Raw genomic sequence first — 23,368 nt, 5'->3', positions numbered from 1 at the left:
CAATCACATCTGCAGCAGCTGGCTGGGCCTGACTTGTCTGTGGTACTTACATGTGGGAAGATCATTCCAAACATAGGGTTTTTCTCCCATCTTTCCAAGAAATGAGAACTAAGACTTTGTTTAACATGAATTGGAGAGTAGTATTCCAAACCTTTCTAGAGAAAATGGGCTCAGGAAAAAAAAAATGACACAGACAAGTTAGCATTTGCAGGGATTTATTTAAATTGTGGTTGTAGCTTCCTGAAGGTTTGTGATATGCAGCTGATTTATGATCCCTACATTTTTGCCTCTTTGGTCCTAAATAAGAATCTTGAGAATCATAGGTTCACAAGAACTACAAAATTCTCTTTCCTATTTGTGTTTTTCACCCCATCCCAACTTTGCAACCTCATTTGGAGTGAAATACTTTAGTTATTTTTACTTTTGTGTTTACTTGGTTTCTGGACATCAAAATATTTTACTAACATTTTTTAGTGCCTCTGAGTGAGTCCCTGGTACACTTCTTATACCAAAGAGATGACTCAGAAATCTCTAAATATTGAAAGAGTGTACCTGAAGTATTAGAGGCTATAATTGTTGATTAAGTCATAGTCTGGGCACTTATTTAGCCTATGCTGGAAAAAACTAATTTGAGAAATCGTGGCACATCTGTTTAAATGGAATGAGTTTTCAAGCTTAGCAAACCCCCAAGGGAGAAATACAGGGTGGTGGCAGAAACTGTAGAGTGTACTCTCTGGAGTCAGATGACCCGGGTTACTCTCATCTCTACCCGTTTCTCCATTGTGTGGGCATGAATAATTTATTTTATCTCTCTAAGATTCCATATCCTTTTAGGTAAATAAGGAATGCCAGGAATATGCACCTCACCTAGGGTTGTTCTGAAGATAAACAGGTAAATCATGTAATGTCCTTAGGGTTCAATAAATACTTGTTGTAATTCTAAGGTTCAGCATTCCTCAAATGTATTTTCTTTTTCATCAAGAGACTCCACTGGGGCTTAGGAATATAGCCACTTAAAATTAAGCTGCTACTTTTCTATTTCATGAGCATAAAGTTACATAAATTTTGAACTACGCCATACTCCTGAGATATTTTGAATTAAAATAACCTTACTCTTTTGATTGGTGCCTGTTGCTCCTCTAAATATATGTTCATGGGGCACCTGGGTGGTTCAGTCGGTTGGGCCTCCAACTTTGACTCTGGTCAGATCTCACGGTTCGTGGGTTCCAGCCCCGCGTCAGGCTCTGTGCTGACAGCTAGCTCAGAGCCTGGAGCCTGCTTCCGGTTCTGTGTCTCCTTCTCTCTCTGCCCCTTCCCCTCTCATGCTCTGTCTCTCTCTGTATCAAAAATAAAGAAAACATTTTTAAAAAATTAAAAAAAATATATATGTTCATTTGCTTGGATATCTTTCTTTATCTGGTTCTTCTAAAAGTGCTAAGTGCTCCTGACACCTTTGTATTTTGCTAATATACTTTTTTGAAGTTTTTGAAAGTTCGCGCTGTATGTTCTTTGTGGGGTGGGCTGTGGCTCCTTTTTATGTTGTGTTCCCTCTAGGACCGAGGTTGATGAGCATCCTCTATCAGGAACATTTTGATAGTTGTGTCAGTGGGAGAAGAAACACAAGACTTGCATCTATCTAAGCTTTAGAGCTTCTACTTAGAAAAGATGTATGTTACTTCTGCCTTCTCCCAATTAAACAGAATGAAACATCTTGACTTCAGCGGAGTAGGAACGTATAAGTCACCCTTAGGGAGGGACATGCTACAAAGGAAATTTTTGGCAAATAGTAATACAGTCTACCACTGAGAGATTACCATATATTATCTAGCTCATGTATTTAGTCATTTTTGGCTGCATTTATCCTGTATACCCAACTATAGTGTAAAATGATGTGTAAGAGTAAGAAAGTTTCTTTCAAAAGTTAGCAGCAAGCTCTCTACAATGAATGAATAACAAGAATTTATAGAATTATGAATTATGACATCACTTCTGATAGCCTGGACAGTAGTTTTTATATCATTCCTCTGATAAAATATGGACACATGGGCATTCTTGCTTGTCTTTTGGTATGGATACCTTTCTTTTTATTTCATATTTTCCTAAATCTGAAGAACAAGGTGTTAAATTATCTCCCTTCATTGGTGATGACTTTCCAGTCTGGTGCATTTCTCCACAGTCTAGTCCCTTCTTTGATTCTTGCTGTAGCTCAGACCATTTCAGAGCTCTGAATATCTAAGCAGAAACTTCCATAGAACAGGGCAATAAAGTAATTACATCCCTTCATCATTTGTCCTTCCCTTTTCGATCTGGGTTAGCATCATTAGCTTTAATTTAATAATACCATCTCTTATTATCGAATACATTTAGAATTCACTTTGTAGGTTATTTTTTTTCACTTTAGTATAACCTCTAAAATGTTTTGTTTGAATCTGCTGTCTTTCTGATACCCATTTTGCTTCTTCTCTTTATTTTCTCTCTCCCTCATTTTCCATTTTCTTCTTTTGTCTTCCTTCCTCTCTATCTTTACCTTTCTACCTCCCTGTCTCTTTCTCTCTTCTGTGTTCTTTCTTGCATGCCCTCCTTCCCTTCTATCCTTTCTTTCTCTCTTTTATTTTTTAATGGCACACAGATAGTGATTGGGCTTGATAGTATCCGTTGCATTTATTGAATGTCGAGTGGATAGCAGGTACTTTTCTAAGGATGTTACAGGGGTTTGTAACATTAGATCATAATAAGTATGGCACATTTATGCATACAAAATATTGGTTCTGCCTATGATGCAAAAAAGTTTCGTAAATTAGTGACTGAAAGGCATTTGGGGGTTTATCTGGAGAACTCAGACATACTTATTGTCTGACTTATCCCCAGCAAGGATAAAAAGAAATGGCTCTACCTCTCCATGTGTACCTATTCTGAATGCACCTGAAATAACTTATCTTTAATAGGACCAAGCAGCTCACACATTTGCTTTCATTACTGATATTACAGTTCTAGCACCACCTTGGGCCCTTTAAATAGTAAAAAGTACCAGACTGTACAGTTCCACTCAAGGCTGTTTTAAAGCAAAGTAATAGCAGCTGTCCTCCAATGGGGTTCAGGCTGATTATTAGTACCACAGACTCCCTTTCTCTTCAAACTTGTAAATATACTGATGTCAGGATTTATGTACAATTGCTCCCCATATCCAGATGTATGTCCTTAGTCTCGCTTTTCTGCCAGCCCGTACAGTGTATGTCGTAGGATGAATTCATAACCCTCATCCATTGATACATGCCGCAGATAGTTATGGAGAATCCCTTCCTGTCAGGTACCCTGTTAGGTGCTAAGGTCCTGCAGTTAAAGATTTAGCTCCTGCCCTCAAGGAAGTGGGTCTGATAGAGGCAGGCTAGGAAATAATCCTGTTTAATATGGAGATAGAGATAGATCTAGTTAAGCCCTATGGTCCTCTGAAAGTGTAGGAGAAGGTCACCAACTCAGCCTCAGGGAAATGGTCATCTAACAGGGACCCTCCGTTGGTCTATTATGTATACTACTATCATCATTCCTCTGACTTGAGGCAGCATTTCTTAAGGTGTGGTAGTGAATCTTTAGATGCCATCTAGGAGGAAGAGTCCATTTGTTGCTAGTGTGAGTGCTTGCAGAGAGGAATTTTTTTTAAGCAAACACTTCTTTGACGTCTAACATACCTTAAGAAAAGTATGATCTTAAATGTACAGCTTGGTGCATTACATACAGTAAGCATGCCAGTTTGCAGAACCTGGATTAGGAAGTAGCACCTTGCCAGTCCCCCAGAAATTCCATTTGTACTCCTGCCTAGGCATTGCTGCTTTTAGGATGAACTCTATCTGACTTTGGCCACAGATTGGTTTTGCCTGGTTTTGAATTTGATGTCAGTGCAGTGCTGTCATACATCTAGTGCTCTTTTGCATCTGTCTTTTATGAGCTAGCTTCACATTTGTGAGATTCATCCCTGTTGTAGGATCAGCTATAGTTTATACATTTTTAAAATTTTTTAATAATTACAATAGACATTTATTTAAAGTAATACATTGCAGCTCCGCTAGTTCTAAATCATATATTTCAGGTTTGCTCAACTTCTTAAAAATATTCGATAGCATCTTCAACCATAGATTTCACCCCCACAATTATTTCTTCACCCATTCTTCTCTCTCTTTTCTTTCCCAAATAACCTCTTTCAGATATAGTTCAAGGTAGAATTTATCCTCCTCCAATTTTAAGATATGCTCTTTAGGCAAGATCTACTGCCTCTTGGTCAGGGTCAATGCTCATTTAAAGGAGACATTCTGTCGTTATAAAGATTCTCAGGAAGACTTCTTGCGGCCTCTTTCACAGTCTCATTCTCATATACGGTATCACCTTGCATTAACCCCAATTTATTGAACCCTGCAGCCCTGTAACACCATTTTTGAATACCCTCTAGCCACTGGCCTGATGCTGTACCAGCAGGCCTGCTCACCATCTTGACCTGTTTATATGTTCTTTGTGATTGGTAGGCTTTGATCTCCTGTTCCACAATTTATTTATTTATTCTGTGTCAAGGAATATTTGGGTTCATGGGCTTTTGATACCATTATACTCTCCCTTTCAGCTCAGAATCTTGGCAAGCAGAAATAACCACCTGGGTTTGAATGACATTGTTTTTGTGTTCTTATCTTTACCTTTCTTTTTGGTTACTTTCTATTTATGGCAGACTATACTAATTATACTAGTTGCTATCTTTTTTTTTTTAAGTGATGACTTAAGTTTTCTTTTAAAATAATTTTGATTAAAATAAATGGATTGATTTTAAGAACCTTTTCTTTTATGTTTATTTTAGAGAGAGAGTGTGTGTGCACACATGAGCAGGGGAGGGGCAGAAAGAGAAGGAGGGAGAATCCCTGTTGAGAGCTAAGAGCCAACATTGGGCTGGATCTCAGGCACTGTGACTTGAGCCAAGAGTCAGATGCTTAATTGACTGAGCCACGCATGTGCCCCTAAAAATTCTTTTAGTGATAATAGAGGTGTAATATTATGACATATCATGGAGGTGGGATTCAAATAGCTTAGTTTAGGATAAATGGATTTAGACATTTGGTGCTTTTTGTTAGAAGGTAATAATTTACATGCCCAGGTGTTTAAGCATTCAATATTCTCAACCAGTTGGCTTAATAATTTATGAGAGTATCTGGGATTAATACAGGCTTGCTTTGTTAAGGTCTAGGGGAGTATTTGGAATCAGCATGTCAAGAGTTTGAACAAGCCCAGGTAAGACCCATAGCAAGAGATCTGGGCACTGGAGAGAGAAAATAGTGTGACAATGGTGAGCTCTTGAGAATGGGGACAGTCATCAAGTGGGCTGGAGAAACAGTGCTAACTCTTTACACTCTTCTCTCTGGATCTCAAGGCCCTGACCCACAGGTTGCATAAGGAAGATCAAAGAACTGACTTGACTTTTACTTCTTTCTCACTTCCTTCTGACTTAATAATAAGAGTTGCAATTTATAGTTCATGTATTATGTGCAAAACACTTTGCGTGGTTTATACCTTTTAATTCTTACAACAGACCTGCAAGGGAAGTGTATGTTACTGTGGTAGTCAGAATATGGCCCCCCAAAATGTCCATATCCAAATTCCTGGAATCCAAATAGTTTACTCTGGTTCAACAATAAAGGGAAACTTGGGACACAAAATAGAGTTTTCTGTGGCTTTTAGCTTCATTTTAGACTTGATCCAGCACTGCAGTAAGGTTAGAATTTCCTCCTTCCTTCCTCCTGTCATTCTTTATTTCCTCCTGTCTCTCTCTTCTTCCTCCTTCCCTCCCTCCCTTCCTTCCTCCCTCCCTCCCTCCCTCCTTCCCTCCCTCCCTTCCTTCCTCCCTCCCTCCCTCCCTCCCTCCCTCCCTCCCTCCCTCCCTTCCTTCCTTCCTTCCTTCCTTCCTTCCTTCCTTCCTTCCTTCCTTCCTTCCATGTTTGCTTTCTTTCTTCATTCCTATTGTCTTTTTTTGTCTTGATTACATTTAAAAGTGATCTCTCTTTTGGTCATCTCCTGGGACCATGTATTCCGTTTGCACAAAAACCAGGAAAGAGAATGCTTTTGCACCAACACCAGCAGCAACAACAATAAGGTGGGTGGGGGGCGGTTAGAAGAGAATTAAAAAAAATTCTCAGTGGCTTAAACAGTTTAAGATCCCATGCCCACTGCTGTCAGGTGGGATAAAAAGCACATCTTGCCTAAGTCATATCCCCCTCTGGAAAATAATGAAATTCCTTTAAGCCACATTGTGGTTCCCACACAGAAATCAGGAGCCATCAGAAGGGGGACTGATTCTTACATGAGTGAGAGGCAAACCCAGAAGGAAGGAAAGAGATTCTATCAAGGAAGTCAAATGGATATATAAGATAGAAGGTCAATTCTTTCTCATCTGGGAAAAGATAAAAACCAGAATCCATTGCATTTACAAATAGACTATGTTAAAAGTAATTGAACTGTGTGGTAGTCACGTTTTCTATTTGTGTTTAAAGGTTCATAGAAACATTGGATATACATGTTTTATGGGGATCTTGATCTTAGCATTGTGCTAGCTTATGAAATTCTCAATGAAAGGACTTCAGGGTTTGTTTATAGTGTTCTTTTTTTGTGTCCTTTTATTTATGTATTTTTGTCTGTTTAATAGAGTATTAAAGGCATCTCTTGAAAATTATTTGGCAGGATTCCATATAGACAGCCAATCCATTTATTTACTTAGTAGATATCCTCACCCAAAGTGATAGATTTTTTTTTGTCATTTCCTTAATAAAACTTGGTAACTGAACAGTGAGAGGATGACAGTCTTCTAGATTCTATTTATAAAACATTCACAACTCCCCAAAAAACTCATACCAAGGGAAATATTAATCAGTTGCCAGTAAACAGCTCTGTGCTGGAGTTCACATATGTTTCTACTCAAAAATTGCATATGCTTGAATGAAAACTGCAGAACCAAACCCACTGGAGACAACATTTTTGTTACTAAGAGTTTTATTATATGTGTGTGTGTCTGTGTTTTATTTTTTATTGTTTTGTTTTGTTTTTTGGTCATGGTTTAACCATCAGTTAAAACATAAAAAGTTGAGCAGGGCACCTGGATGACTCAGTAGGTTGAGCGTCTGACTCCTGATTTTGGCTCAGGTCATAATCTCATGGTTCATGGGGTTGAGCTTCACATTGAGCTCTGTGCTGACAGTGCAGACCCTGCTTGGTATTCTCTCTCTCTGCCCCTCCTTTGTGTGTGCTGTCTCAAAATATAAAAACATTGAAAACAATGTTGGAAGTTGAGAAGGAAAAAGCTTGGTTACTCTTACTAGTGAAAGTCCTGATTGTTGATGACACAGTGGGAAAAATATGCTAATGTGTGTCTCTGCATTCCTTTCTTGGCAAAATGACTTAATAGTAAATAAGAGTACCTCTAAACTCCTCTTTAACCAAGTTCAAAAGCTGCCATTATCCTATACTGGCTGTGTGACCATAGTTAACCCTATAAAATGATAATACTGATAAATGTTAATTTCACCTTCTAGGATTGATGTAAGGCAGAAAAAAAGAAAACATGTGCAAAGTATCCAGTAAATGATTGATATATAGAGAGTGTTCACAGAGTGCAATATTTACCTCCTGTAATGTAAAACATTAGGTTTTTGTTTGTTTTTTTTTTTTTTTCCTGTGGCTCACTCCTGCTTTTATAGATGAGGAAACTGAAGTTTAGGTGGGTTAAATAACTTATCTAAAGTTTCACAATTTAACGAGTGACAGGTTCATATTAACTTCTCAGGCACTTTTTGTTTCCTGAAGTGGGCCTTATACACTTTGGCATGAACAGTTTAGTTTCTGTTGTAGCTATGTCTGTCTCCCAGTGAAAACAAGATTTATAAGCAAAGGATCCATGGTTATTTTTGCACTGCTGTATTCCCAGGACTGATAGCTCTGCTTACATAAGACATCTCCAGGAAGAATTTACTGAAAATTAAATCAATGAACATTACGAACACGATTTTCCAATCAGAGAAAAGCATGATTGATCCCCATAATAATTACATACAATGAGAGATATATTAATTTTTGAAGTATTTCTTATGTGACTTGTAGGCACTTTCCATTTATCATAAAATTACTCTTCAGTCATGAATGGAGTATATGTTATACATATATTCGCAGTAAGTGGATCCCATTGTGAATTAGAGCACTAACAGTAATGAACTTGGCTGCCCCACATGTTAGCAGTTTACTCCTGAACTGGATCCATGGAAATTTTTGCCGACAGACTATCTGACCTAATAAACTGCTTAATTCTCAATCTAGAAAAGCAGAGAAAATTGTCACTGGTATGTGAAAATTTGCGACGTAACATCCTATATGCAAATGAAATAAATGTTGGCAAAAATAATTATTGTTGCTTAGGGGAGGATTAATAGTTACAGTCTGCCCTGTTTTCTGTTAAGGTTTAATTTGATTCTGTGGCATGTATTAACTGAGGAAATTAATTTCAGGCTAATTATTGTATGTGGCTGTTAATGTGCACACTTCTGATGAATATTTAGCTACACTGAACCACCACTCCAACAGTTACGCTTTGCTCATCTGCTGATAGGAAGCATCTGATGGAGGTGATGGCTTGTACTGGATGGATTCCAAGTGCAGCGTCATCATACTAGATAGCTGTGATTCAGGGAGGAGAGCACTGAGCTTGGAGTTGGAAGAGCACAAGATTTGAGTTCTGGTTTTGCTATATTAACGAGCTCTGTGCATCCCTAATTCTCAACTGGAGAATGATAGGAGAAAAGTCAGTATACCCTAGGGATTTGATTTGAGAACTAAATGAATGAATGCATGTGAAAACAGATTTGTGAACTGTACCCTACTGCTTTAACAAATGGAATGTCTATAGTAAACTTTTCATGTATTCATTTAATGACAGAGTTATTTAAGAAGTCACATAGGATTAAACTAGGACCTCAGAGCAAGGAAGCATTTGTTGATAAACAGAATGTAGGTTGATTGAGATTAAGTAGCGATGAACACCCCTTCACCATAAATATTACCGTGAACAAAAAATTCCATGCAACAAGAAAGATGGTCAAACTTTTTGGAGGTTTGCTCATTTCAAGAAGTAATTAATACCACAAAATTCCTGTGTGGCTGAAAGTTAAAAGATTAAGATATCAGCATTTTGGAACCAGACAGACTTGGTACAACAATAGCAAAGTTTTCCAGCTGAGTGGTTAGGTTTCTGGGGCTTGTCTCCTTATCTGAAAACTGGGGTCATATCACTTCCAAGGGCCATTGTGAGGATTGAATGTGGCAATGTCTGCAAAATGATGTATACAAACAGTGATGCATGGAATTTTTCAATAAATATTAGCTTTGCCTGTGGTAGAAGCGATGACATTTTAATACAATGCTTTGCAATGGCACATAACTCTAGAAATAGACCAAATGAAGGTAGCTAATATCTCTACAAAAACAATGAGGATTATGGACTCTGGATCTGGTGTTAGTTCATATTCACACACTCACAGCCTTTTCTTTTCCTGGTCTTTCATCTAGTCCCATGGGTTTCCTTTAAGCAAGTAAGATAATAACTTGAGCTGTCTCATTTCACACTGGTGTCCTGTTGGCTCAGTGAGAGTTGTTACAGCTCTATTTCTCCTTTGTTCAACTCATCCCCGTGATGTCAGGGAAATAAATGTCTGGGGAGGGGAAACAAACAAGAGGTACAATGAGGGAAGCTGACCTCAAGTTAATGGAATCTGGATTCTTTGAAGGAGAACACATTGCTAGAGAAGCCTGCTGTATTCACTCTGCAGAGAGGCTTTCTAGCCTTTCTTCACATGTATTTGATTCTCATTTTCTCATGCCAGAGTGAAGGCCCAGCCCTTGCTCATACAAAGCAGGTCAATTTGGACAGAGACTAAGCCTTCCTTGCCTTTTACATTTGTCTGGCAGGAGTGGATTGACATGGAGGGGACTTATCTTTACAGGGAAAAAAAAAATGGAAAACAGAATAATACATTTAAGCAATCAGTCAGCAAATATTTAGTGATTGTGTACTCTGTTCTGATTACTGTTCCAAGTATTGGAGGCAGAGCAGCAGAGAAAACAGACAAAATTAACATCAAACTTTTATTGAGTGCTTTTGTGTACACTAGTCACTGTGGTCAGGCTTAAATAGTTAATCTTCACAAATCTTTTGGGGTAGATGTCATTAGCTCTCATTTATAGTTGAGAAGCTAGAAGTAGTATGTAACTTGCTCAAGGACATATAGTTCATGCATGGTCAAGATGGGATTTCAAACTACCAACTCTACCTGTACCATAAGCATCATGCTGCAGCCTCCACCACAGGAGCTGGAAAATAGCAACGATGGTGTGAACCCCACGTAAAACCTTTGTGACTAACTGGACTGGCAGAAGCACATTTCTCAGCATTCGTGTTGTATATATTTATATACATATATGTGCATATCATGTACACATGCACACATACAAATACAGATTTTCCAGGGTTTAGTCTTTTGTCTTTTAAAGGTTTTATAATATGCCCTTGACATAGTACATTCTGCAAAACATTTGCAAAACATAAACAACTCTGAGTGCCTTTTTATTTATTGGTAAATGGAATATTTTATCCAGTCACAGTATGGATTTAAAAAAGGTGATAATATGTATCAAGTGCCAACACCATGCTCAACACATGGTTGTCAGTGAAAGTTATTTCCCTTTCCTGTGGTCATTAGTTTTCAATGCAGAGGTGTTCTTTTCCTCTGCTGTATTTAATGCAAATCCTTTATGAGCAAGAAGAATGTCCTATAATTGTTTTCATCCCAACATTTCCACCCTCTTTCTTCATGCCCATCTTCCTCCAGTACCTATTCTAGATATTGGGCTTCTCTGTAAACATTGTCTTATTTTTCTATGATGCTAAATACTACTTGACTACATTTTCATTTTTACCAGGTTTGGTGGCAATAATCTTATTTGTTTCAAATTTCTACACACCAGCCTTATACCCTTAAATGTGATATTGACCTGCATGAAGAACTGGCCTAATTATTTTGACTATTAAGGATAATTTCTAAAAATCTATTTTGGTCCCTGAATTTTCTGTTCTCTCATTACCCACAGAAAGTTCAGCATTACATTTTCTCCTCCCACCACTGTGGAGGCAAAATTCCCCTCATACTTGTGCCAGAAAGCACAACCAATGTTTGAATGACTAGCCAACCTGTTTTTAACCATTTTGTTGAAGTATCATTGAAATGTAAAAATAAAAGTGTATATATATAGTTAATATATATCAACCCAATGAATTTGAGTACCAAGTGTCCACACTTGTGAAACCAGCCCTACCGTTAATACCATAAACATGTTCATCACCTCCCAAAGTTTCCTTCTGTCCTTATTATTATTATTATTATTATTATTATTATTTGTGTGTGTGTTGTGAGAACACATATCATAAGATCTACCCAGTTTGCAAATTTTAAGTACACAATATTATTATCTCTAGGCACTATGTTGTGTACTTGATCTCCAGAAATTGTTTATTTTGTGTGTAATTGAAACATTGTGCCCTTTGACCATCATTTTTTGATTTTCCCTTCCTTCCAGCCCTTGGCAACCGCCATTCCATGCTTCTATGAATTGATAATTTTATATTACTTCCTAGGGTATCTTTCTGACCCACTCTGGATCTTCTTAGGGGGTTGTCTGACCCAACGCTAAATTTTACTTCCTGCAGCTGATAGGATGGATTCATGATAATAAAGCAAATGTCTCTTCACTTTCCTGAGCGTTTCAAGAATAATTCTCTCTTTTCCTTTGCTTTTCTTTTTTTTTCCAGTTACAGTGCAGACTGAATTTCTCAAGAGAAGTAGGCAGCAGCTTCAGAAGCTGAGTCCCCTTGGGCCTTCAGGAACGTGAGCTTTGCAAGCTAGGAAGTTACATTGTCTTGTGAATTCTAATAAGGCCTTTGAATTTGGGAAAACTGGGAACCAAATTTCTCTTAGGTTTTTTGTTTTGTTTTGTTTTTTAAAAAACTTTTTAAAAAGTTTTTGTTCCTTTTAGTTTTTAACACTCTGTACTATTCAGATTGCTATGGTTTTTTTCAGTAGCCTGCTTACCTAGATGGCACAAGAAGATAGGCATTTTGAGAAGAACTGAGCCTAGATTCTCAGAGATGTATTTTCTTCCATTCAGAAAAAACATGAATCCTTTAATCTTGAATGTTGCTACACCTGTAAGCAAATTACAGTTGTTCCCAAACATTTCCTTGGTGCCCACCCCTTCATGCATTCTTAGAGTCTTCTGACAATAAAGTTGATCATCAGGGAAATACCAATCAAAACCACACCTGAGATAGCACCTCACACTGGTCAGATAAAATTTACAATTCAGGAAACACAGATGCTGGCGAGGATATGGAGAAATGAGAATCCTCTGGCACTGTTGGTGGGCATGCAAACTGGTGCAGCCACTGTGGAAAACAGTGTGGAGACTCCTCAAAAAATTAAAAATAGAATTACCTTATGACCCAGCAATAGCACTACTGGGAATTTATCCAAAGGATACAGGAGTGCTGATATGATTTTTTGTTTTTGTTTTTAAATGTTTTAGCATTTATTTTTTGAGAGAGAGAAATATAAAGCATGAGTGGGGGATGGTCAGAGAGAGAGGAAGACACAGAATCAGAAGCAGGCTCCAGGCTCTGAGCTGTCAGCACAGAGCCTGATGCAGGGCTCAAACCCACTAACTGTGAGATCATGACCTGAGATGAAGTCAGCTACTTAACCAACTGAGCCACCCAGACGACCCAAGAGTGCTGATTTGTAAGGTCATATGTACCCCAATGTTTATAGCAGCACTATCAACAATAGCCAAATTATATTAAGAGCCTAAATGTCCATCAACTGACAAATGGGTCAAGAAGATATGGTTTATATACACAATGGAATACTACTCAGCAATGAGAAAGAATGAAATCTTGCCATTTGCAACAACATGGATAGAACTGGAGGGTACTTTGCTAAGTGAAATAAGTCAGTCAGAGAAATACAGATATTATACATTTTCACTCATATGTGGAATTTGAGGAACTTAACAGAAGACCATGGGAGGAAGAGAAGGGGGAAAAATAGTTTCAACAGAGAGGAAGGCAAATCGTAAGAGACTCTTAGATACAGAGAACAAACAGGGTAGATGGGGGGTGGAGTGGGTGAGAGGGGAAATGGATGATGGGCATTGAGGAGGGCACTTGTTGGGATGAGCACTGGGTGTTGTATATAAGCAATGAATCATGGGAATCTACCCCCCAAACCAAGAGCACACTGTATACACTGTATGTTAGCTAACTTAACTATAAATTATATGGAAAAAAAAAGAAACATAGAAACAAACAAAAAATTCACATACGGCATTTGGGTGCTTGGAAACTTAATTCAAAGACTTGGAAACAAAAATACAGTATATTAAAACAATCTGAAAAGAAAATAGTATTCACTTATATCCTTCTTTAAATCTAACACTCTCATCTAGTTATTGTGATAAGTAGACTGTCATAGCCCTTTTTCCAACTTTACTGAAAAGAAATTCCAGGTGCCTACTTATGAATTTTAAACTTTAAAGCAACTGATATGAAAACATACACCTGGTCAGTTGTACTAAGGGAACTCTTATCATATAAATGATTCCTTTCTTCCTTTTTTTCTTCCTTCCACAAATAATTCTTAAGAACTTCATATAAAAACATATAATAAACCTGAGGATTTGAGGAAGGCATGGGGTACCTTATTATAGGCTTATCTGGGAGATTTGGGGGCTCTATCACTTTGCCATGCACTTCTGTTTAAGATAGGCCAAAAGAAATAGTACTGGATCCTCATTTGCCATAAGTTCCTCCCCAAGGGAGCAAAAAATTCAAGGGGAACACATCCCTTCTTTGACTGTAGCCCTGTTGTTACGGCAGGCCCTCTTGAAGGTAACAATGATTGTTCTCTCCTCTGCCACCAAAGTTCCAAGAGAACTCATTTATTTTAGGTAATTGAGGGCTTCAAACTTCAATTAAGAATAGGATGTATGGGTAGTAATTGGCCATGGATTTGCACTGGATATTGTGAAGAATAAGGGAATTTTAAAAAATCAACATGAAAGAGAGAATGAAGGAAGAGAGCATGACTGAGAAGTATTTTATGTTTGGAGGAAAATGAAAGCATTTACTTATGAGTATATCTTATTAGAAATGGGTAATGAAAATTAAAAATTGGCTTCCTAGCTCTCCCTGAAGAAACATAGAAAGGAATGCATTCCAATGGTCATGGAACAGAAGTTTATAACTTTGTTGTACTTGGTGGCTTAAAAGAAGTGTGGATATTTGTTTACCATAGAACAATGAGATGAGTATGATAACACTAGACCTTAAGAGTTCAATAACAAACAATGTAGGAGCCAAACTTGGTTATTTGGCCTATCGCTCTGCCTAATATCCTGAAATTTAATTCCCTGGGATTAAATAATTTGAGAGAAGGCCTCACCTAGATGGGTTTGTCATGACAAATTTTGGCAGATCCAGCAACACAGATTTCAGAAAGAAAAATAAAAATTATTCAGCTTGGAGGAAAAGAGAACTAGAAAATGGTTAATAATCAAATAATGGAATTTTCTTTTGTAAGAGGAATAAATAAAAGTGTGTATTTGTTTATCTATGAAGAGGGTAAAATGAAAATGTATCATAGGGACAAATAAAATCAGTTAACACTGATGAGATTAGAGCTGGATTTAAAGGAAGAATGATGAAGGCTATTCCAGCTTCTTCACAATTTCTGGACCCTTTTGGTTACAGGATACATTGGTATCAAACACTCCTCTCAATAAGGAGAGCAACATCAGTAGTGCCTTGTTTTTATGTGTGAAGAAAAAAAAGAAAAACTCTGAAAGATGTCAAGACTTTATTTGAACTATGAGGAGACCAAGAGTATTGTCTGTCAAAGTGAAATGACTGGTTTTAAGCTTTTGGAGAAGCTTGGAGACAAACCGCTTATAACCCTGGAAATATTTAATTTGGGGAGGTTTATGTTAAGATAATAAAATAATTAGCTTTCGCTCATTAGAGGCATGCAGAGCGGTAGGGTTGCGTGTTCTGGAAAATTACATTTCTGCTCTTTCACTGACTTAAACGTGTGGATTGATGCAGATCAGATAGCTAACTGGAAGGCATTTTACACGTTTACCTTGTCTTAACTAATTGCCAGTTCAGAGTCACTGGCGGTTTCATTTTAAATTAATGACTGTGAGGTATTAACTGCAAACATGTATCTATTGAGAAATTAGGAAGGAACAACAAACTCCACACTGTGCCTTAACAGTGTTCTCAGTTCTTGGTTGCCTAATATATTAAAGAATCAGTGGCCCTTCCATCAGATGCAGCCCACTTCCTCTTTGCATAAATAATTTTATGGGCATGTAGCCGCACCCATTAGTTAGCAGTGTCTGTGCTTGCTTTCTCATTACAAAAGCGGAGTTGAGTAGTTGCAACAGACACCACAAGCCTGCAAAGCCTAAATTAGTTCCTTTCTGATCCCTTGAGGGAAAAAGTTGGCAAACTCCTGCACCAGAGGATACCTACCTCACTACAGCATTCTGCAGTTGTTTTTACGTGAGGCATTGTTTTAGCTAGAGGTCTGTTTTCACATTCTAACTGATTACCAGTGGAAAGTACAGGTTTAGAAAATAAAATGTAACTCTGGTGTTTTAATTCAGCCCTTCATTTTAATCTGTGTGCCTCCCAGAACATTTCTTTGGACAGAGTCTGCATGAGTTGGTGAAACTCAGGATTAATTTTGGTGACTGATGAAACATGGCTTAGTTTGGCATTGCTTTGCTTTATGATTCATGCTTTCTTTGCCACTGGACTTTATTTAGATGATTTTCTTGGCTCATGTTAGCTATAGAGAATTGATAGGGCACTACATTTTCCATTCTATGATAACAAAATTATTGTTAAGGTGGCATGAAAAAAAGAAAACTAAATTTTAATTCACTTATAAAACTAGAATCTTTGTATGGCCAGTTTCCTCTCTGGGTAAAGAAAAACACAGGACTCGCTGGTCCTTAAGGTCTCTGTATAGTATTCAAATTCTGAAATTGAAGACTGACTGAGGCAGAAACCCTCCTTGGCCAAACAAGCAAACATAGAATTCTGTTGTAATGAATTAGTAAAGTGTCTTATACATGAAAGTGTCTTTCATGATGATTTTCCTGCTATTTCCAAAGGAACTTTATTTTTATATGACTGACCTACTCTTTTTAGGGTAAACATCTCATTATTTTGGTTTATATCATTCTGCCCTCTTCATCCTCCCCCGCTTCCCACCCCCACCACATCCAAAATAGCAAAGTCCAGAAGTATTAAAGCACCTGGGTCTTAGGTGCAGCTTTCTCTTTTCACGTTTTATTTCTGACCTACTACACAACAGACTCTTTGACTGAAACCCTAAAGTTAATCAGTGCAGTAAAATCACAAGAGCCCATTTTTATTTTCTAACCAATAATCAGAGTTCTAGATTTTCAGAAAATAAAAAAGGAGAACACTTGCTTTTTGAATCAACTCTGTATCTAACTTTGATTGAAGAATTAGAGGTGATTTGTCTCCTGAGGGAAAGTAGAGTTGACACCTAAGAGTTCTTCTGAGTTATTATTAATTTATTTCATTCTTTTTAAAAAATAGCAAATATTACCATGCCAGAACCTTTGCTCAGTGTTCAAAATAAAAGGAGGGGTTATTTGGGTGGATCAGAGGGTTAGGCATCCCATGGTCCCATGTCCCTATGTCAGCTAAGGTCACCATCTCACAGTTTCTTAATTCTAGCCCCAGGTCTGTGCTCAGCACGGAGCCCACTTGGGATCTTCTGTTCCCCTTGCTCTACCTCTCCCCTACCTCTCCCCTCCCCTCCCCTTCTCTCTCTAAAAAGTAAATATTTAAAAAAAGAGTAAAGGAGCAACACACTGGGTCTGTTTTCAAGTGAGTTGCCAGTCTGATGAGGAGATGTGCCTTCCAGGCTGAGAGACCGGCCAGTGTGATAGCACACATGCCTTTCAAGAAGACATGTGGGACAGAAGGAGGAGAGGGGGTCTGGGGGAGTAGGCGGGGGCTGGATCTTGAAGGAATAGATAGATCAATGAAAGCCATCTGTGGTATGTAAAAAAAAACAACCCAACTGTAGTGTTTTGAGAGATTGATTGTATTGAGAGTGGATAATCAGGAAGACAACATTCAAATAATGTGTTCATCTAGACACAGAAAAATAACATCGCCAACCCATTTTGTGTTCCACAAATGTTTATGATGCTTGAGTACAGTATACAATTCACATGAAGTGTGAAAACGATACAACACGGTGAGAAGAAATATGGACACCTTTTATATATATATTTGTGTGCTTTATTTTACCAAAGTCTAATTTCCTTCCTGAGAGTCTAAGTCACTCCTTTAATGGATTAACTTGATTGATTTAGCCTTCCCTTCTCTTGGGGGATATTCTGAAGAGTCTGGGGACGTTTTGGTTGTCACAGCTAGGGAGGGAGGGGATGTGCTACTGCCCTCTCCTGATTAAGTGGCCAGGTGTGATGCTGAGCATGCTACAATATACAGAACAGTCATCCACAGCAAGGAATTATTCTTCCCAAAATGTCAATAGTGTCAGGACTGAAAAACCCTGATTGAGAATTGTACTTTTGGATTCCATCCTGCTCGCTGCCCTGTATATGACTCAGGAAATATGAACAGGGCTAAAGGCTTATGGAGGATACCCAGGGAAGCCTACAAGATTAGATGGGATTGGAATCCTCTAAATGTACAAGCCTGAAGACAGTTTGTGGTTTAAAGCTTCAGCCCTCAGTGGCCAAACGAAGGTGAACCCTGTCTGTGTCCTGTCTCTAACTTTTTGTTCTACTGTGATTAGGCATAGCAGTTGTGGGACTCTTTGTTACAGAGAATCACATTCATGCTTCGACTGAGCTCCCTTTCATTAAAAAATACGGTTCCTGGAGGAAGATTCCACTTGACTTTGTATTTGGTTATGATGTACTTCTCTCACCAAAATACCCACAGGGTCTCTCCTATGTTACATGGTGAATTTCCCAAACTCTCTCTGTATCGCCCTATTTGTGGTCTTGTTTTAAAAAGATTTCCCAGGATTGCCTTGCCACAATGAGAAGTTGCTTTGTGTTTTTATCTTACTCTGAAATGAAGTGGTGCTCATAGTATGTAGAAGTTGAAGAATTGTATTTTTAATGCCCAGGAAGGGAAGAATTACTAGTATTCTGGTTTACACATATATTCCATGTAATTCATTGCATTTCTGATTTAACTCAAGCCAGAATGGGGGAATGCTGAGCCATTATGAACAATGTCGTAATTAATGAAGGCACTGGGGTGATCTTTCATATAGGGAGAGTGCTGTGAAGGGTATGAATTAGTCTTGCTAAGTTAGATAAATGATGATGGCAGAGCTGCATCCTGTTGCTATCTACTACCCACCTCCACACAAAATAATAATTAATGAATAAATAATAAAAATAAAATTTAAGAAAAAAAAATCTAAAAACTCCTAAAACTTGAGTTATGACAATTACATTCAGCATTCTGTCCCTTAACTGAATGCAAATAGATCTTTAAAAACATTTTTCTTATATCCCTGCATATTTTAGCTCTTTATAAATGCATTAAAATCATTTTTCCCCACAAAAGAGGTCAGTTCTTAATTTTGGAACCCTGTGGGTGGAACAAATGGTAACTTCCAAAGAGAACAGCAGGAGCCTTTAGAGAGGAGAACATCCCGGGTCACACTCTTTTACCTCTTAGGAACTTTCTGGAAGACAGCCATGTCCTGCCCCCATCATCTATTTAATTTGCTGTTGTTGTTCTTTTCTCTCCTTCTTGGGGAGAATTATAATAAGTGAATGGCTTCATAATTTCTCTGCCTCACAGGAAATTTTACAAACAACGGCATCATGCTTCTTTTCTTTGCATGTAGTCCAGACTCTTAGAGACTACTAGAATCTAGAAATGTACAGAGGAAAGGGTCCTCAGAATTCAACTAGTCCAACTCCTTTCCCTTTGCAAATGAAGGAACTGAGGTTCAGCGGGGCAAGGCAGCTTACTCAGGGTAGCAGAACCAATTACTGGCAGACACGCATGTTTGGTACTACAACATTCTCCCAGTGGAGCCCTTGTTTCTTTAAACCTTGGTGACAGACTTGCCAGATATCCCAAAGCCAAGCGAACAAACAAACATACAATGCTTGGGACATACCTGTCCTAAGGAAATTATTCATTGTTTATCTGAAATTCAGATAAACTAAGCATCTTGTATTTTATCTAGCAAAACAGCTTGAGACTGTGGGAGCCTTGTACTCTTAGTTAATTGGAATATTTGAATAAATATATACCAACAACGATGCCCCCAAACCAAAATTTCTTGTGATAGTTATATGAGAATTTTTGTTTGTTTTGTTTTTGGTTCCAGAGCTTGAGCACTAGAAGTAGAGCAAAAATTGGAAAATTAATTAAGGGTGCACAGGGATGTGTTTTCAATTAGAAGCATTGGATTCATCTGATGAATCCAATGAATGAATCATCATTCCATGAATGCGCCATTCTCCCATTCCATGTAGAGCAGGAGGAAGCAAGCAGGGTCATATATCCTGATATGCATTCTTAACATTCTGAATTCTTTTAGGACTTGTGTAATTGCTATTTATTTTGCTTCATTGAAAAATGTTTAATTCTTTACAAAGAACATCAATAATCACTTAAGAAAATAGAAGTTAGAAAGGAAAATTAAACCATGGTCATTTATAGTTTATCATTTATGTATTCATTTATTCTGTAATCATTATTCCTTTTAATGCCATGGTTGATCAAGATAAATACGATACTTGAGCCTCTACTCTAGGAAATCTTACATCCTTGAAGTTGTTGGAATTAGTCTAATATGGATCTGACTTTTATAAATCTCCAGTGCTTCTAGGTTAATCAAATGTCTCTCCAGAAATAAATGGTTTACTTCCTATGTAGGCAACTTGGTACCAATGTTTTATAAATGAAAAACCTGTTTTATATTCTAATGCCTTAGATAATCTGTCTAAGCCTAATATTGTCCAACCCTTATAAATAGGAAATGAATCTGCTTCATTTTACTTTTATCAGTAGCATTTTGTGGTTAAAAGCACAAACTGAGCCAGGCTGATGGATGTGATCTTGGGTATGTCAGTTTCTGGATCTGTAAGCCTGTTTTGTCACTTGCAAGGTAGGAATAATCAAAGCACTTCCTTCATAGCCTTCCTGTAAGATTAAATGAGCTATTATATTAAAGTTAACACTGCCAGGTTCCTAACCCACCTGATGCAATCATTTTCTTTTGTTATTCTTTTCTCCTTGTTTTAGTTTCACATCATGCTGTGTAGAACCTGGGATTTTTTTTTCTTTGTTCTAATTCAAGGCTTTCTGAAGTTACAACATTCCCTTTGGCCTCAGATGCTGATTTTGGAAATTTCCACGAGTCTCAACCCCATAGCCATTAGCCAACCCACTTTTGTATCATGAGACATAAACTCTAGCTCATGGGATATAAACCCAGGTCAAACTCCTAAGACTCTTGCTTACATAAAAAAGTTGTTTAGCAACATGAACTCTTCTCTGTACTGTTCACCATTTTGAGCCTAGCTCCTCGACTGTGCACAGTTGGAATGTAATATATATTAACTGAATGAAATAAGAAAAAAGCACTTTTAAGCACTTAAGATTGAAACCATATTTTTCCTAGGCTGGGAGAAGCTGTTACAGTTAATTATCCAGATATTATTAAAGCAAAATCTTAGAGTAGACAATCAAACTCCATAAGACATAGAATGTAGTATGTACACATGGGAAGACTCTCTTCATTTCACTTGCCACTTCACAAAATCATATGACATCACTCAAGTGATGGGTTCCAAAGGCATTAAGATTCTATTTCCCTCTACCACATCACTCAAGTGATGGGTTCCAAAGGCATTAAGATTCTATTTCCCTTTACCAAAATAAATAGTAACGTTGAAAATAAAGTTTTCTTGTGCAGGCATTATTGCTTATTTTCTAAAGGAAGAATGGATTGAGTCTTGATTTTTTTCCTCTCCCATTTTTCATCAGAGGTCAACCTCTGCACTTCTTCATTGGGCAATGTCTTGAAACTCTTCTTTTGCATTAGGCCATTCCATTTCTCATTTATTTTTGTTTATTCTCTCAATGGCTGCTCAAGAATTATTTTTATATCAGAATTACAGAGCTTAAATTCTTTTGGCTAGGGCTTCAGAAAAATTATTGTTATTGTTGCTGTGCTGTTGTTGTTGGAATGGAGAAAAAAATCTATAACAATGTACTCTGACAGCATCCAAATAAGTTTCTTAAATCTTAATATCAATGGTGGTTTCAAGTTAAATTTAAAATTAGTCTCTGCTTTTTCTGATCATATCTTTTCCATTACATCTAGAGTAAATGAAATGGAACTAAAGAAATGTCAGTCAGGTACTTGAATTTATTGCCCAGGCATACAACTGAACACTGAGTGTTGCTATGATTTAATCCTAGCACTATATATTTTCTTCATTGTAGTTGATTCTCCTGGTATTAACTTTGTGATGCAGCAATTATTATGCAATGGAAATATCAGTGAAGGAGATAAGAATTCAGTGAGCACCTAAAAGCAATTCATCCTCTCTCCATTTAGAGAGGTCTGTAATTCTTCAAGCTTATACCATTGTCTTCCTGAAGTCTTTTGGTGGTGTTAGAACTCAGAACATCTCTCTTTCTCTAACTCAGGGTAGATGTGATGGCTGGTTGTTGGTTTGTTGTTGGCTCCTCACAAAGAATCTAGCTTTCCCCTTCTATGACAGAGTAGCATTAAACTTCCCCTCCTCCTTTGAAATTACATCACCATGTGCCTTGCTTTTGACCTTTGATCAAAAGTGAAGATTGTTTAAGAGCGGGGATATTTCTTCACATTCTCTTTTCCCTCACCTAGTCTATTTGCTAGTGTTCCAGAATGTGGCTGTTCATTCAACCTGGGTCCTGAAGTGAAAGCAATGATGACATGGAACAGAACTCCTAGTGTTTGTTGTTTTAAACTACTAAGATTTGAGGATCACTTGTTACTGCAACATAATCTACCAAATTCTGAATATTACACTTCTGAAACATCCACATGTCTTTTGCTTTTTAGTGGCCCCTGGTCTTTATTTGTGGGCCCACGTAGCTTCCAGGAGATGACTTCTCCTACACTTCATTGCTGGAGCCTATTATTGAGGCTGAAACATTGACAGTCTTCTGGAGACAGTAGTCTTCATGGTTGGGCATGTCAATTAAGATTATTGAGTCAAAATGCATCTAAGATTTGTAAAGATTGTTGAGATGAAGCTACTTCCTCTACTTCCAGTGTGAAAGAGAAACAATGTATTTCTGTGTGTTTCTGTTTTCCTTCTTGGAATAGTGAAGAGACAAGCTTTGGAATGAAATGGACATTATAGAAGATGAAGAAGAAAGATGAAGAAAAAGAGGTCCTTAGAGACAGACATCTTAGAGCTAGTAAGTGAAGGCTTTTAGGAGTTAATCCTTAGAAAAATTACCATTATTTTTTGTCTTACATGAAGCACTTTTTTCTGATACCTGGGACCAAAAGAGCTCACCTGACAGGGTGTTTGTGAACTCTCTGATGTGACAGATTTGAAAGATGTATAACCATCACCAGTGACTTGTAAAAGCTGAGCTATAGCTGCTAGGAGGAACTGACAGGTCAGGGGAAGTGGAATGTGGATGGTGAATGAGTGGTCATCACATTAGAGGCAACATGATGTGTCAGAAAGATGTATGTTCAAATTTTGTGTCTACTACAAATCAAGCATTTGTTCTTGGAAAAATAATTTGAACTCGTAGAACCTCAGCTTTCCTATCTGTTAAATAGTGATAATTTGCTACAAGTAATAAATGTAATAACACATTAAGTTTTAAGTATATGGGGTAAGTTCCTTTCACTCTTGAAGTTTGCATTTCTTCTAGTCTTAATGGATACTGTATAGTACTTCCTGTTAACATCAAAAGACACTTGGCTCTTTTCTGAACCCAGTGTATTCTACCCTTCCTATGCCCACAGAATTGAGAAACTTTAATCATCTTTACCTTGAAATATGTGTCAGGAAGAGTATAGAATGCTTATCCTTTATTCTTATAATATGTTGCCCCATCTGAGTGAAAGTCTTCTTTCATTTATTGGGGATATGTGCCCGTGCGCGCGCGTGTGTGTGTGGG

The 23,368-nt window shown here is 37.6% G+C and overlaps 1 pseudogene; it reads right to left on the bottom strand.

The window, feature by feature from the left end:
• Nucleotides 1–4,145: 4,145 nt before the first annotated feature.
• LOC115274948 lies at nucleotides 4,146–4,480 on the bottom strand (annotated as a pseudogene).
• Nucleotides 4,481–23,368: the final 18,888 nt, after the last annotated feature.

Source organism: Suricata suricatta, chromosome 12 (genome assembly GCF_006229205.1).
Source record: "Suricata suricatta isolate VVHF042 chromosome 12, meerkat_22Aug2017_6uvM2_HiC, whole genome shotgun sequence".
In the NCBI taxonomy this organism is placed as follows: Eukaryota; Metazoa; Chordata; class Mammalia; order Carnivora; family Herpestidae; genus Suricata; species Suricata suricatta.
Note: the sequence above shows the minus strand (reverse complement) of the source record. Positions and strands in the feature narration are given on the sequence as shown.